Source organism: Bufo bufo, chromosome 7, assembly GCF_905171765.1.
Source record: "Bufo bufo chromosome 7, aBufBuf1.1, whole genome shotgun sequence".
NCBI classification, from domain to species: Eukaryota; Metazoa; Chordata; class Amphibia; order Anura; family Bufonidae; genus Bufo; species Bufo bufo.
The window spans coordinates 141,571,912-141,584,689 of NC_053395.1; the positions used below are offsets into that span (position 1 = coordinate 141,571,912).

General features: G+C 42.8%; 1 long non-coding RNA gene across 1 annotated transcript; it reads right to left on the bottom strand.

Moving 5' to 3' along the window:
• Positions 1-428: 428 nt before the first annotated feature.
• On the bottom strand, positions 429-9,670 carry LOC121008344. Its single transcript, XR_005780562.1, has 3 exons — positions 9,658-9,670; positions 1,127-1,131; positions 429-581 (listed from the first exon to the last, which is right to left on the bottom strand). It is a non-coding gene; the product is annotated as an uncharacterized LOC121008344 (long non-coding RNA).
• Positions 9,671-12,778: the final 3,108 nt, after the last annotated feature.

Here is a 12,778-nt window from a genome sequence, read left to right on the forward strand (position 1 = left end):
AACACAGAACAGGTGCAGATCTTTCCATTATATCCTGTCTTTGGAGGCTCCAATCCTGGTTTTGACCCACAATATCGGACCAAAACACTGACGTGTGAATGAGGCTTTAGAAAAAAAGATCAAATTTTTTATTTATTTTTTAGCTTCACAAGATGCTAAGGCAGTGGTGGCGAACCTATAGCACGCATGCCAGAGAGGGCACTCAGAGCTTTCTCTGTGGGCATGCGCACAGGGTCAGCTGCTATAAATGTTTCCATCAATACAGATGTTAGCTCCCATTGCTGGAGCACCTATTTCCTTCCTCCAGGCCTGGCCAAGCAGAGACGTCATGACCTCAGCCGGCGCTCCTCAGCAGCACGATGTACTGTCGTATATATTGCGCTCCTGTGTATTAGGAGCTGGGAATCAGCTGTGTGCTCTTCCTCCTACACAGCAGTGTCATGTCTTGCAGATTCCTTCTGCTGCCGTGGAGCGCTAGCTTCTGAGCATCGGAGGAACCAGGTGAGAATTTACAGTTTTTGTTTTATATCCCCTGAAGGGGGCAAATAATCTGGCATAATTACTGTGAGGAGGCACATATTCTTAATCTGATTACTACTGTCTGTTGTCACTAAGGGGAAAAAATTACTATGTGAGGGGACTCAGTGTGTATAATTGTTTTTGGCGGAGTTAGAGGTTTGGCCTAGTATGAAAAAAATTGTTGCACGTTGTCCCTCTGTTTTTTAAAAGTTGGGAGGTATGCAGCTCCCCTGCACTCCAGCAATGGCAGGTATGTGAGGGGGGAGGTCACTATACTGTGTGAGGGGCCCACGGGGGCGGGGTCATTATACTGTGTGAGGGCCATTTACACAGTATAATGACCCCACGTGGCCCTATTTCCATTTTTCTGCTCCGTTATAGGAAAATAACAGAAATGCTGGATTTGACACATAACTGACAGGAATGGAGTCTAACATATCCTATTGACTATAATGGGTCCATTAGGTTTCGGGAGAACTTTCTTTTAGCAGAGAAAAAACGTCCTCCGTGTAGGACTTTTCTCTGTGCTATCTTTGACAAACTCTGCGATGCAGATGTGAATGTAGCCTGTACTCTATTTGATATGTAAAATAGGAGATCTAACTACTGGTACTGTAGAGCAGGTCAATTTTTATTTTATTTTTTAGATTGTATTTGCCACTTTTGCTCTCTTCTTACCCATAGAGCCTGCCCTTTAGTATTTAATTAAGTGGGTACATTTTACATTTACCCCCATTACAAAATGTTTCTTAAGCTATTATATGTATATTTGAATATGCATATTACCTGCTTTAAAAAGACTCAATTGTCTATATCAACAAGGCAGATAGAAAGACAATGCTTTACTACTCTAATGCCCCTCTCAGGCCATAATTACATGGAATGCATTTTTTTTTTTGCAGTTCCACTCAGGAGATTGGATAATCAGAAGGCCATCTAGGAAAATGAAAAAATATTTGGTAATAATTACACTTGTAACTGGATTTTCATAGTCTCCATGACAGCATTCGTGTTATTCCCTCCCTAAATATTACCGATGACCTATCCTTTGTGGGGGTCCGACAGCTGTGTGAGAAGGCACTAGCGCTCCTGTGAGCGCCTAAGCTTTCTCCGTACCAAGCACAGCACCGTACATTGTATAGCACTCAGTCCCATTGAAGTTAATCCCAGGAAAAAAAATAAAAAATACTTTAAAAGGAGTTTTTAAGGAATGTGTCATGTTACAGAACAGGGGGAGCTGCCCAGATTGATATGTGGTTTTGTGTATAGCATTTATTTTAATTCCTGGTTATGCTTGGCCTAGGAGTCCAGTGGGCAGTCCTAATCAGTGCTTATATTGTCAATCACTGAGTAGGACTTCCCACATGACCACTATAGAGAGCACAGAAATTTAAATTAATAAATTTGAAGTTTTACTGAACATTTTCCCACAAAACTATATACACTGCTCAAAAAAATAAAGGGAACAAAAAAATAACACATCCTAGATCTGAGTTAATTAAATATTCTTCTAAAATACTTTGTCCTTTACATAGTTGAATGTGCTGACAACACAATCACACAAAAAAAAAAAAAATGGAAATCACATTTTTCAACCCATGGAGGTCTGGATTTGGAGTCACACTCAAAATTAAAGTAGAAAAACACACTACAGGCTGATCCAACTTTGATGTAATGTCCTTAAAAGAAGTCAAAATGAGGCTCAGTAGTGTGTGTGGCCTCCATGTGCCTGTATGACCTCCCTACAACGCCTGTGCATGCTCCTGATGAGGTGGCGGACGGTCTCTGGAGGGATCTCCTCCCAGACCTGGACTAAAGCATCTGCCAACTCCTGGACAGTCTGTGGTGCATAGAGCGAGACATGATGTCCCAGATGTGCTCAATTAGATTCAGGTCTGGGAATGGGTGGGCCAGTCCATAGCATCAATGCCTTCGTCTTGCAGGAACTGCTGACACACTCCAGCCACATGAGGTCTAGCATTGTCTTGCATTAGGAGGAACCCTGGGCCAACCGCACCAGCATATGGTCTCACAAGGGTTCTGAGGATCTCATCTCGGTACCTAATGGCAGTCAGGCTACCTCTGGCGAGCACATGAAGGGCTGTGTGGCCCTCCAAAGAAATGCCACCCCACACCATTACTCACCCAATGCCAAACCGGTCATGCTGGAGGATGTTGCAGGCAGCAGAACGTTCTCCACGGCGTCTCCAGATTCTGTCACGTGCTCTGTGTGAACCTGCTTTCATCTGTGAAGAGCACAGGGCGCCAGTGGCGAATTTGCCAATCTTGGTGTTCTCTGGCAAATACCAAACGTCCTGCACGGTGTTGGGCTGTAAGCACAACCCCCACCTGTGGACGTCGGGCCCTCATATCACCCTCATGGAGTCTGTTTCTGACCGTTTGAGCAGACACATGCACATTTGTGGCCTGCTGGAAGTCATTTTGCAGGGCTGTGGCAGTGCTCCTCCTGTTCCTCCTTGCACAAAGGCGGAGGTAGCGGTCCTGCTGCTGGGTTGTTGCCCTCCTACGGCCTCCTCCACGTCTCCTGATGTACTAGCCTGTCTCCTGGTAGCGCCTCCATGCTCTGGACACTACGCTGACAGACACAGCAAACCTTGCCACAGCTCGCATTGATGTGCCATCCTGGATAAGCTGCACTACCTGAGCCACTTGTGTGGGTTGTAGACTCCGTCTCATGCTACCACTAGAGTGAAAGCACCTCCAGCATTCAAAAGTGACCAAAACATCAGCCAGGAAGCATAGGAACTGAGAAGTGGTCTGTGGGCACCACCTGCAGAACCACTCCTTCATTGTGTCTTGCTAATTGCCATCTATCCCATTTGCACAACAGCATGTGAAATTGATTGTCACTCAGTGTTGCTTCCTAAGTGGACAGTTTGATTTCACAGAAGTGTGATTGACTTAGAGTTACATTGTGTTGTTTAAGTGTTCCCTTTATTTTTTTGAACAGTGTATTACATTTATACCTTGATAGCTGCAGCTCAGACATCATGTTCATTGTGACAGTTCCCTTCAGTCCTGCAAAGTTGCATGTACAAGATATGTTTTAGTGTCACCCCTGCAGTCCTTTTGTTATACAACCCAAACTGCAACTTACATGTAACTTCTACCAGACAGCTCCACAAATAGTCTTGTCCATTGTACCTATTTGCTTCTAGTATGTATGGAACTAATCTCCCCCCCCCCCGAATTCCTCTAAACATATGATACTCGATGGAGCATGCAACGACTTTGTTTTTTATTTCCACTGAATACAACCAAGAAAACCTTTAGATAAAAACTGATGCGTGCATTAGTTATATGACCCTGCTATTATGGTAATTTTACACTATGAGGGACATTTTTTTTATACCACTATAGTGATGTTAAAAAGTTGCAAATTATGGCACACACCATATTTCCGACTTTTTGAGCCCCTTATGTTTTGGAAGAAAAATGGTGGAGCTTCCAACTGCTCAGATTTACTATAACTTGCACCAGAAACTGGCATAAGTGCAGGTGGATCAATACTGGTGCATAGAAACGCCAGTCTTGATAAGTGTCCTCCTGTGTTTAAGTGCAGCGGTTTTTACATGAAGAGAAGTCTGCAAAATAAAAATGCCAACCCAAAAAATTTATATATATATATACACACTCACCTAAAGAATTATTAGGAACACCTGTTCTATTTCTCATTAATGCAATTATCTAGTCAACCAATCACATGGCAGTTGCTTCAATGCATTTAGAGGTGTGGTCCTGGTCAAGACAATCTCCTGAACTCCAAACTGAATGTCAGAATGGGAAAGAAAGGTGATTTAAGCAATTTTGAGCGTGGCATGGTTGTTGGTGCCAGACGGGCCAGTCTGAGTATTTCACAATCTGCTCAGTTACTGGGATTTTCACGCACAAGCATTTCTAGGGTTTACAAAGAATGGTGTGAAAAGGGAAAAACATCCAGTATGCGGCAGTCTTGTGGGAAAAAATGCCTTGTGGATGCTAGAGGTCAGAGGAGAATGGGCCGACTGATTCAAGCTGATAGAAGAGCAACGTTGACTGAAATAACCACTCGTTACAACCGAGGTATGCAGAAAAGCATTTGTGAAGCCACAACACGCACAACCTTGAGGCGGATGGGCTACAACAGCAGAAGACCCCCACCGGGTACCACTCATATCCACTACAAATAGGAAAAAGAGGCTACAATTTGCACGAGTTCACCAAAATTGGAAAAATGTTGCCTGGTCTGATGAGTCTCGATTTCTGTTGAGACATTCAAATGGTAGAGTCCGAATTTGGCATAAACAGAATGAGAACATGTATCCATCACCCAAATGGCTACTTCCAGCAGGATAATGCACCATGTCACAAAGCTCGAATCATTTCAAATTGGTTTCTTGAACAGTCACCAGATCTCAACCCAATAGAGCATCTTTGGGATGTGGTGGAACGGGAGCTTCGTGCCCTGGATGTGCATCCCTCTAATCTCCATCAACTGCAAGATCCTATCCTATCAATATGGGCCAACATTTCTAAAGAATGCTATCTTTGTACTTTGTAGTCTTGTCGCCATTTGCGCCTAGACCCGCCGCTGCTCTGCCGCTTTCACAAACTGACATGACACGCACTGCTGTCAGCGCAGCCATGTTCTCAACAACACAGGGGAGAAGGAGGCAGTCCCTCCCCCCTGTGCTGCCACCAATGGGCTGATAGCAGGGAGGAGGAGGGGAGGGGCTATGGCCACTGCACCACCAATGAATATCATTTATGCTTAATACAGACACAGGCTGCAGGTGCCGGACATATCCCATACCCGGCACCCAGCCTCTATGACTGCGCGCTGCGATCTGCCGCTATTAACCCCCCAGGGTGCCGGGTATGGGATATGTCCGACATCCGCAGCCTGAGTCTGTATTAAGCATAAACGATATTCATTAGTGGCGCAGTGGCCATAGCCCCCTCCCTGTGTCATGTCAGTTTGTGAAAGCGGCAGAGCATCGGCGGGTCTAGGCGCACCGCACCCCCCCCCCCCCCCCCCCCCAAACCCCAGTATTATAAATCCGAATCATTGGTGGCGCAGTGCGCCCCCAACCCAAAGCACAGAGCAGCAGGGAGAGTGTGAGGTCCTATTCACCCTGATAGAGATCTATCAGGGTGAATTGGACAAGGGATGAAAAGATTCCAGGTTCTAGCCCCTAAGGGGGTAAATAGGTATTAAATAAAAAAATTAAAAAAAAGGTTAAAAAAAACAAACACCAAAATATTAAGTTTAAATCACTCCCTTGCCCAATTTTACATAAAAAATATATAAACAATAAAAAAAAATTACATATCACCATGCCCGAAAAAATGCAAACTATTAAAATATTAAAAAATGCGGTGAACACCGTAACAGAAAAAAGAAAAAAAAAAAGTGCAATTTGCCATTTTTTAGTCACCTTGTCCTGACAAAAATTAGGATCGGACTGTTCTATTATGGTCCAGGCGTTCCATAAAATGTGGAATGCACGCGGCTTTTTTGGTGTTTTATTTTTTTTCACGCGGTATCGAGTATCTCAATACTTTTTTTATGGTATCGAAATCAAGTCAAAATTTTGGTATCGTGACAACCCTAGGTAAGACATGTTTTTTTTTTTATTATACCGTAATTATATGTATTTTAAATTTGGCGACTAAAAATTTCAGGTTAGGAGCCAAAGGCTCCTTTATATTTTTTTTAGTCTGGAGCCCTGTATATATATATATATATATATATATCTTATGATTTTTTTGCACCAAAATGTCGCAGTTCTGGAGTAAAAAAAAAAATCTGTCTCAAAGTAAGCCAACCAATAGTTGGTATAGAATCAGAAGAGTGTTCATCCCTGCACCAGATTTATCATCCAGACTGAGCCCCTGTGATAAATCTGGTGCAGGTTTAGACAGCCGGTCAAAGCGTACGCCATCTACAGCCTTAGGGCTCATGCACATGACCGTATGGCTTTTTCAGTGTTTTGCGGGCTGTTTTTAACGGATCCGTTTTTTGTTTCAGTAGTGTTTCCGGTTCCTTTCCGTTTTTCCGTATGGCATATACAGTAATTACATAGAAAAAATTGGGCTGGGCATAATTTCCAATAGATGGTTCCGCTAAAACGGAACGGATACAGAAGACATACGGAGTACATTCCGTATATGTTCAGATTTTTTTTTTGCTGACCCATTGACTTGAATGGAGCCATGGAACGTGATTTGCGGGCAATAATAGTACATGTTCTATCTTTGAACGGAAACTGAATGCACACGGAGACCCTTCAGTTTTGTTTTTTTTGCTGACCCATTGAAATGAATAGTTCAGTAGAAGTAACGCATACTGAACTCAAAAAACGGCCAGTATACTGATTGTGTGCATGAGCCCTTAGTAAAGCTAGGCCATTGTGAGACAGTCATCTACATAAGGCCTGAGGCTTGGAAAGGTAAAACATTTGTTTGCATTTTTTGTAATAAAACATTACACTTTGATGCAAAAACTGCATGAAGGGACCATTTTATAGTACTGGATGCCGTTTTCAGAATGTCAGGTGTCTGTATATCACAAATGTAAAACAGGCAGAAAAAGGGTAAATACTAGAGATGAGCGAATTTCATATTTTGAAATTCATTTGCGCTTCGTTTACTGGTAAAAGCAGAATTGTTTTATGGATTCCGTTACCACGGACCATAACGCAATTCTATGACGGAATGCATAACGCAATACCTTTAGGCCTCATGCACACGGCCGTGACGTTTTTTGCAGTCCGCAAACCGCAGATCTGCAAAAAATGGAGTGCTGTCCGCATCTTTTGCGGCCCCATTAAATTGAATGGGTCCGCGCGGACCTAAACAACGGTCGTGTGCATGAGGCCTTAGAGACATTGCGTTATTCATTCCATCATAATAGAAGTCTATGGCCTGCATAACTGATCTGTCCTGTTTCAGTTATGCAGGGGAATCCTCTGCTTTTACCACCAAACGAAGCGCAAACGAATTTCATAACATGAAATTCGCTCATCCCTAGTAAATACAAACCAAGAACAGAATCTACCTTAAAATGGGTCTTGAGATATAACATGGTTTATAAGGCTGAAAAAAAGACTTCTGTCCATCCAGTTCGGCCTGTTATCCTGCAAGTTGATCCAGAGGAAGGCAAAAAAAAAAAAAAAACACCTGTGAAGTAGAAGCCAATTTTACTCACTTTAGGGGAAAAAAAATTCCTTCCCGACTCCAATCAGATAACTCCCTGGATCAACGACCCCTCTCTAGTAGCCATAGCCTGTAATATTATTACGCTTCAGAAATACATCCAGGCCCCTCTTGAATTCCTTTATTGTACTCACCATCACCACCTCCTCAGGCAGACAGTTCCATAGTCTCACTGCTCTTACCGTAAAGAATCCTCTTCTATGTGTACAAACCTTCTTTCCTCCAGACCCAGTAGATGTCCCCTCATCACAGTCACAGTCCTGGGGATAAATAGATGATGGGAGAGATCTCTGTACTGACCCCTGATATATTTATACATAGTTAGGATACATGCACACGACCATATTTGTTTTGTGGTCCGCAAAAAAAAAAAAAAACTGATGACGTTACATATGGCATCCGTTTTTTTTTGCGGATCCATTGAAATAATGCCTATCCTTGTCCGCAAACTAGAAAAAAAAAATAGGACATGCACTATTTTTTTTGCGGGGCAACAGAACAGACATACTGATGCGGACAGCACACAGTGTGCTGTCTGCGTTTTTTTGCGGACCCATTGAAATGAATGGGTCTGCATTCTATCAGCAAAAAAAACGGAACGGACACTGAAACAAACAACATTTGTGTGCATGTAGCCTTATTAGATCTCCCCTGAGTAATCTTTTTTCTAAAGTGAATAACCCTAATTTTGATAATCTTTCTGGGTACTGTAGTCCATCCATTCCAGTTATTACTTTGGTTCCCCTCCTTTAAACCCTCTCCAGCTCTGCTATGTCTGCCTTGTTCACAGGAGCCCAGAACTGTACGCAGTACTCCATGTGTGGTCTGACAAGTATATAACCTTAGCCCCGATACACAGAATAGGGGAGAATTATCTGATTGGTGACCACTGGGATCCCCACCCTTCACAAAAAGGGTCCCGAATTCTCCAAATGGAGAAAAGGTCAGGCATGTATGCCAACATTCCATTCATTCTTTACAGGTCTGAAAAAGACTGTCAAGCTTTGGACTCAGTTATCCCCAGTAGTCCTACAGAAAATAAATGGAGAAGCAGAAGGATGTACGCCTGACCACCACTCCATTCATTTAAGGAACTCATATTTGGTGCTGGTCCCTGTAGTCAGACCTTCACCAGATAGTTATTCAATATCTTGTGGATAGTTTGTATTTTGGGACAACCCCTTTTAGTTAGACTCAAATAGTATTACTGTTCCTGGCACTTTGTGGTATTCATAAATTCTATAGCATAATTATTATAATTTTTTTACCACCAGGCCATGTGCCTGATCATAAATTAGGTGCATCCCCTGGCAGCGTAGGGGATGTCATACACCAGTGTAAAATGCCAGTGTATGATAAATTGCCCCTTTTATCTTTGCTGGCAGTTTACTTAGACTTGGGTAGGGATGTAATCCGCCTCTCCAGTTTCATAACATATGAACTCGAGGAGAGTAGACTTCCTTTTGCTGAAAAGGGTGATAACTAGTGATGAGCGAAGCTTTGGATGTTACATCCAAAGTCGCTTCGTTCAAAACTTCGGATTTATACTGTACGGAGTTCTGTCCCCGCAATATTAACATGTATGGGCTCCAATGTGGCAAAGTTAATTATTCACTAAGTCGAACGTGACTTCGTTGAATAACTTCGGTAATTGATTTTTAAAGTGGAAGAACACTATAAAACTTGAAACCGACCTTAGCTTTGGTTCCGAAGTTTTCCACTTTAAAAATCAATTACTGAAGTTATTCAACTAAGTCGTGCGAATAACTAACTTCGCCACATCAGAGCCCATACGTTCTATTACTATACAGAGACAGATCTCCGTACAGTATTAATCCGAAGTGACTTCGGATGTAACAGCTGAAGCTTGCTTTGCAGCAGGCTCTTCTATAGAATATACAATGTGTCTTTGGGAGGCACATAACTACTGTTATCATACTGGTTGGGGCTACTTGGCAAGTTTACCCAGACAGCTGTGGAAAAGGGCAGCCTCAGAGCATAATGGAACTGTTAGGGGGTCACAGATTCAGGAGTCGTGGGGAAATTCAAAGTCACACTGTGACCCCATTCAGGTCCATTATTTTTGAGGCTGTACTGGTGGCTCACTGATGCTGGTCATGGCCAAAGTCAACGTGTAGCCTTAGTCTAAACAGAGTAATCCTGAATACACACAATACAGCAAACTGTGCTTTAATACTTGATTTATTTAGGACTTAACAGGAGCTACTAATACACAGCAATATTCATTCAAAGAGTGAAGGGGGACAGTTCTCCATGTCACTTTGGAGGTGATTTATTGGCACATAATATAAACCAATTGTGGCAAAACAGCGGATCAAATCTTAGTAATAAACTGGTCTCCCAACTGTACCATACATATTAGGAGGAGAAATATCATGCCAGTCTTGTGAAGAAACAGCAGGAAAAAGGAAACAGAATGGAAACCCAAGATCTAGTGCTGCTCCCCATAGCATTATCTTGTCGTGTATTCTATTACAGTTATAAGCCACTTCCACCCTTATTGTTCCTGTAGTATAATAACTACAATTAATATAAATTTGCCTTACATTCTGAAGCCACTGTCAGCTTAATAACCCCCCAAAGCTCCCAGCTGCACAGCGTCTCACCGCCTCTAATGAGGTCACTCCTCAAGCATCATGTTCAATACATACGCTCTCTGATCAGATCCACAATCAGTCTATACTTTCTGAAGTATATGAACATTTATTTACAACCTCCACTAATTCTGTAGATGTATACCTTCCTACTAGTATAGCACTGCAACCTACAACTCAACCACTAGGGGTCTCTAGTGCTCTAAAAAGCATGTAATAGCAAAGATGAATTGAAGCAGAGTCTAGAACGGGGATCAGCAACCTCTGGCACTCCAGCTGTTCTTTAACTACAACTCCCAGCATGCTCCATTCACTTTTATGGGAGATACAAGAACAGCCAAGCAAGTGTGCATGCTGGGAGTTGTAGTTTCACGGCAGCTGGAGTGCAGAAGGTTGCCGATCCCTGTGCTAGAAGCACAAACTGCACAGGTCAGACTATGTTCACATCCCTTGACACAGATGTGAATACAGCCTTATGCTTTATTCACACTCAGTGTTTGGTCAGTGATTTTAAGCCCAAACCAGGTGCAGCTCTTTCTCTTGCACCATAGGTCTGTGGAGGCTCCAGTGCTGGTTTTGGCTCACAATCACTGATCAAATACCGACATGTGAATAGGACTTTCCTCTGTCCACTAGTCCCATACATTAGGCACTTAGTTATTACATATTAGTTACATAAGTAGTTTATGCAAACTTCTGGAAAAGGTCTACGCTTTATCCCATACACTCATAACTTTGGAAATATATAACTGCAACTACCTTTGTTGGTCTATGCCCAATACTGTTGTATATCAGGTGCAATATAAATGGCAATGTGCATATGACAAACTACTGGGTTAAATTTGGGGGAAAGGTGAATGGAGGACACCAGCTACCTGCTCACAATTCTGAGTGTGGTGAGAACATCTCGCATACATTTGTTCAATGCTCTATATCTAAATTAAAGGAGACTTGTTGAACCTCAGAACTGATGTAGTCATTAAAACTTGTGTGCGATCATCTCTCCAAAAACCAAGCAGTCTGTAAAGCAGCCATCCTGGAAAGATCAGAACATTCTTCTTCTCATCAGTTCCATTTTAAGGCTGAAGTGCAGTTCTATCATTGACTACAACGATAAGGCCAGGTCCTCTCCTAATGAAGAATGTGCCAAATATTATGTGTTGGTCCCATGTTCACGTGCAGCTGCATTACTGAGAAAAATGAAGTTATGGTAATAAACCTCTGGGAGCGTTGCTATTGCACCTAGATGCTCTGCTCACTCTGAATGCACATTGACAGGAACGAGGTCTATTAACGTATTCATTGCCTGGCCCTGTCAAAGGGCGCAGAGAGCTGAGCCTCTAGGTGTAACAGCAACGCCCCCGTTGCTCCTAGAGGCTCATTTGAATATATTAAAACATCATTTTTCTCAGCAATGCGGGCACATATGAACATGGGACCAACACAGATGCCTTCAGCTGCCAAGTGTACATGTAACAGGTCAGCCAGTGTCATAGGTACAAAACTGCTGACAGATGCCCTTTAACATTTTGGTCAACAACTTTCCTCCTGTCATTACATACTTCATATTCTGATCTATCATTGGTATAAACTGGATCGGCTTCCATCCTCATGCACATGGCCATATTTACACTCTGTACAAGTTCAGAAGTTCAGAGCACTGTAATATAGTTCCCATAGAGGTTTATGGACCCATGGTGTACCCCCGTATGCCTCTAATTGCAAGCAGGGCTTTCCTTTCAGAAGGTGCTTCATCATGCAGATTTCACATTCAAGTCTGATATTGGGTCAGTGGTGGTTCAGGACTGGAACAGACCATTAGCTAAGAGACTACTGTTCTATATTGCAGCAGATATACTGAGTAAGACCAAGTAAATCCTGTTGAATATCATGCAGATCCTACCTGAGCAGAGTGGCCAGAAATAACACACGGAATAAGTATTCTGTGGTAGGATGCATGGAACTACTGCTGTATATAATATAGTGCTACCACAATCTAGCTTTAGTACAATCCATAAGTAAAATTTGGTGCCAATTCTGCTCCAACAATCCGCAGCAGCTCTAAACTTGCCCCCCATTGTTTTCAGTGGGAGGCCACCCTGCACTTCATAGCCACGACCGTGCCAAAAAAGGACGGGCCCTTACTTGGAGCAGTGTCCGGACAGGTGTAGCTCAAGTCGTGGGCTAAACCCCAAGCAGGTTCACGGCATTGACAATCTACAGAGGGGTTTCTGCCACAGAATACACTGCAGATTTTTGCCTTTTCAAAATCGGTGTGAACGGGGCCCAACATGTATTTATTGCTTAGCCCTCATTGTATGACTACTGTGCCATCAAGTCTACTGATATGTCATATTTAGCTATATACTGTAAATCACTGTGCCCTAGGCTCATAAAACAGACATTGCGTGTGCCATGTGATGGAG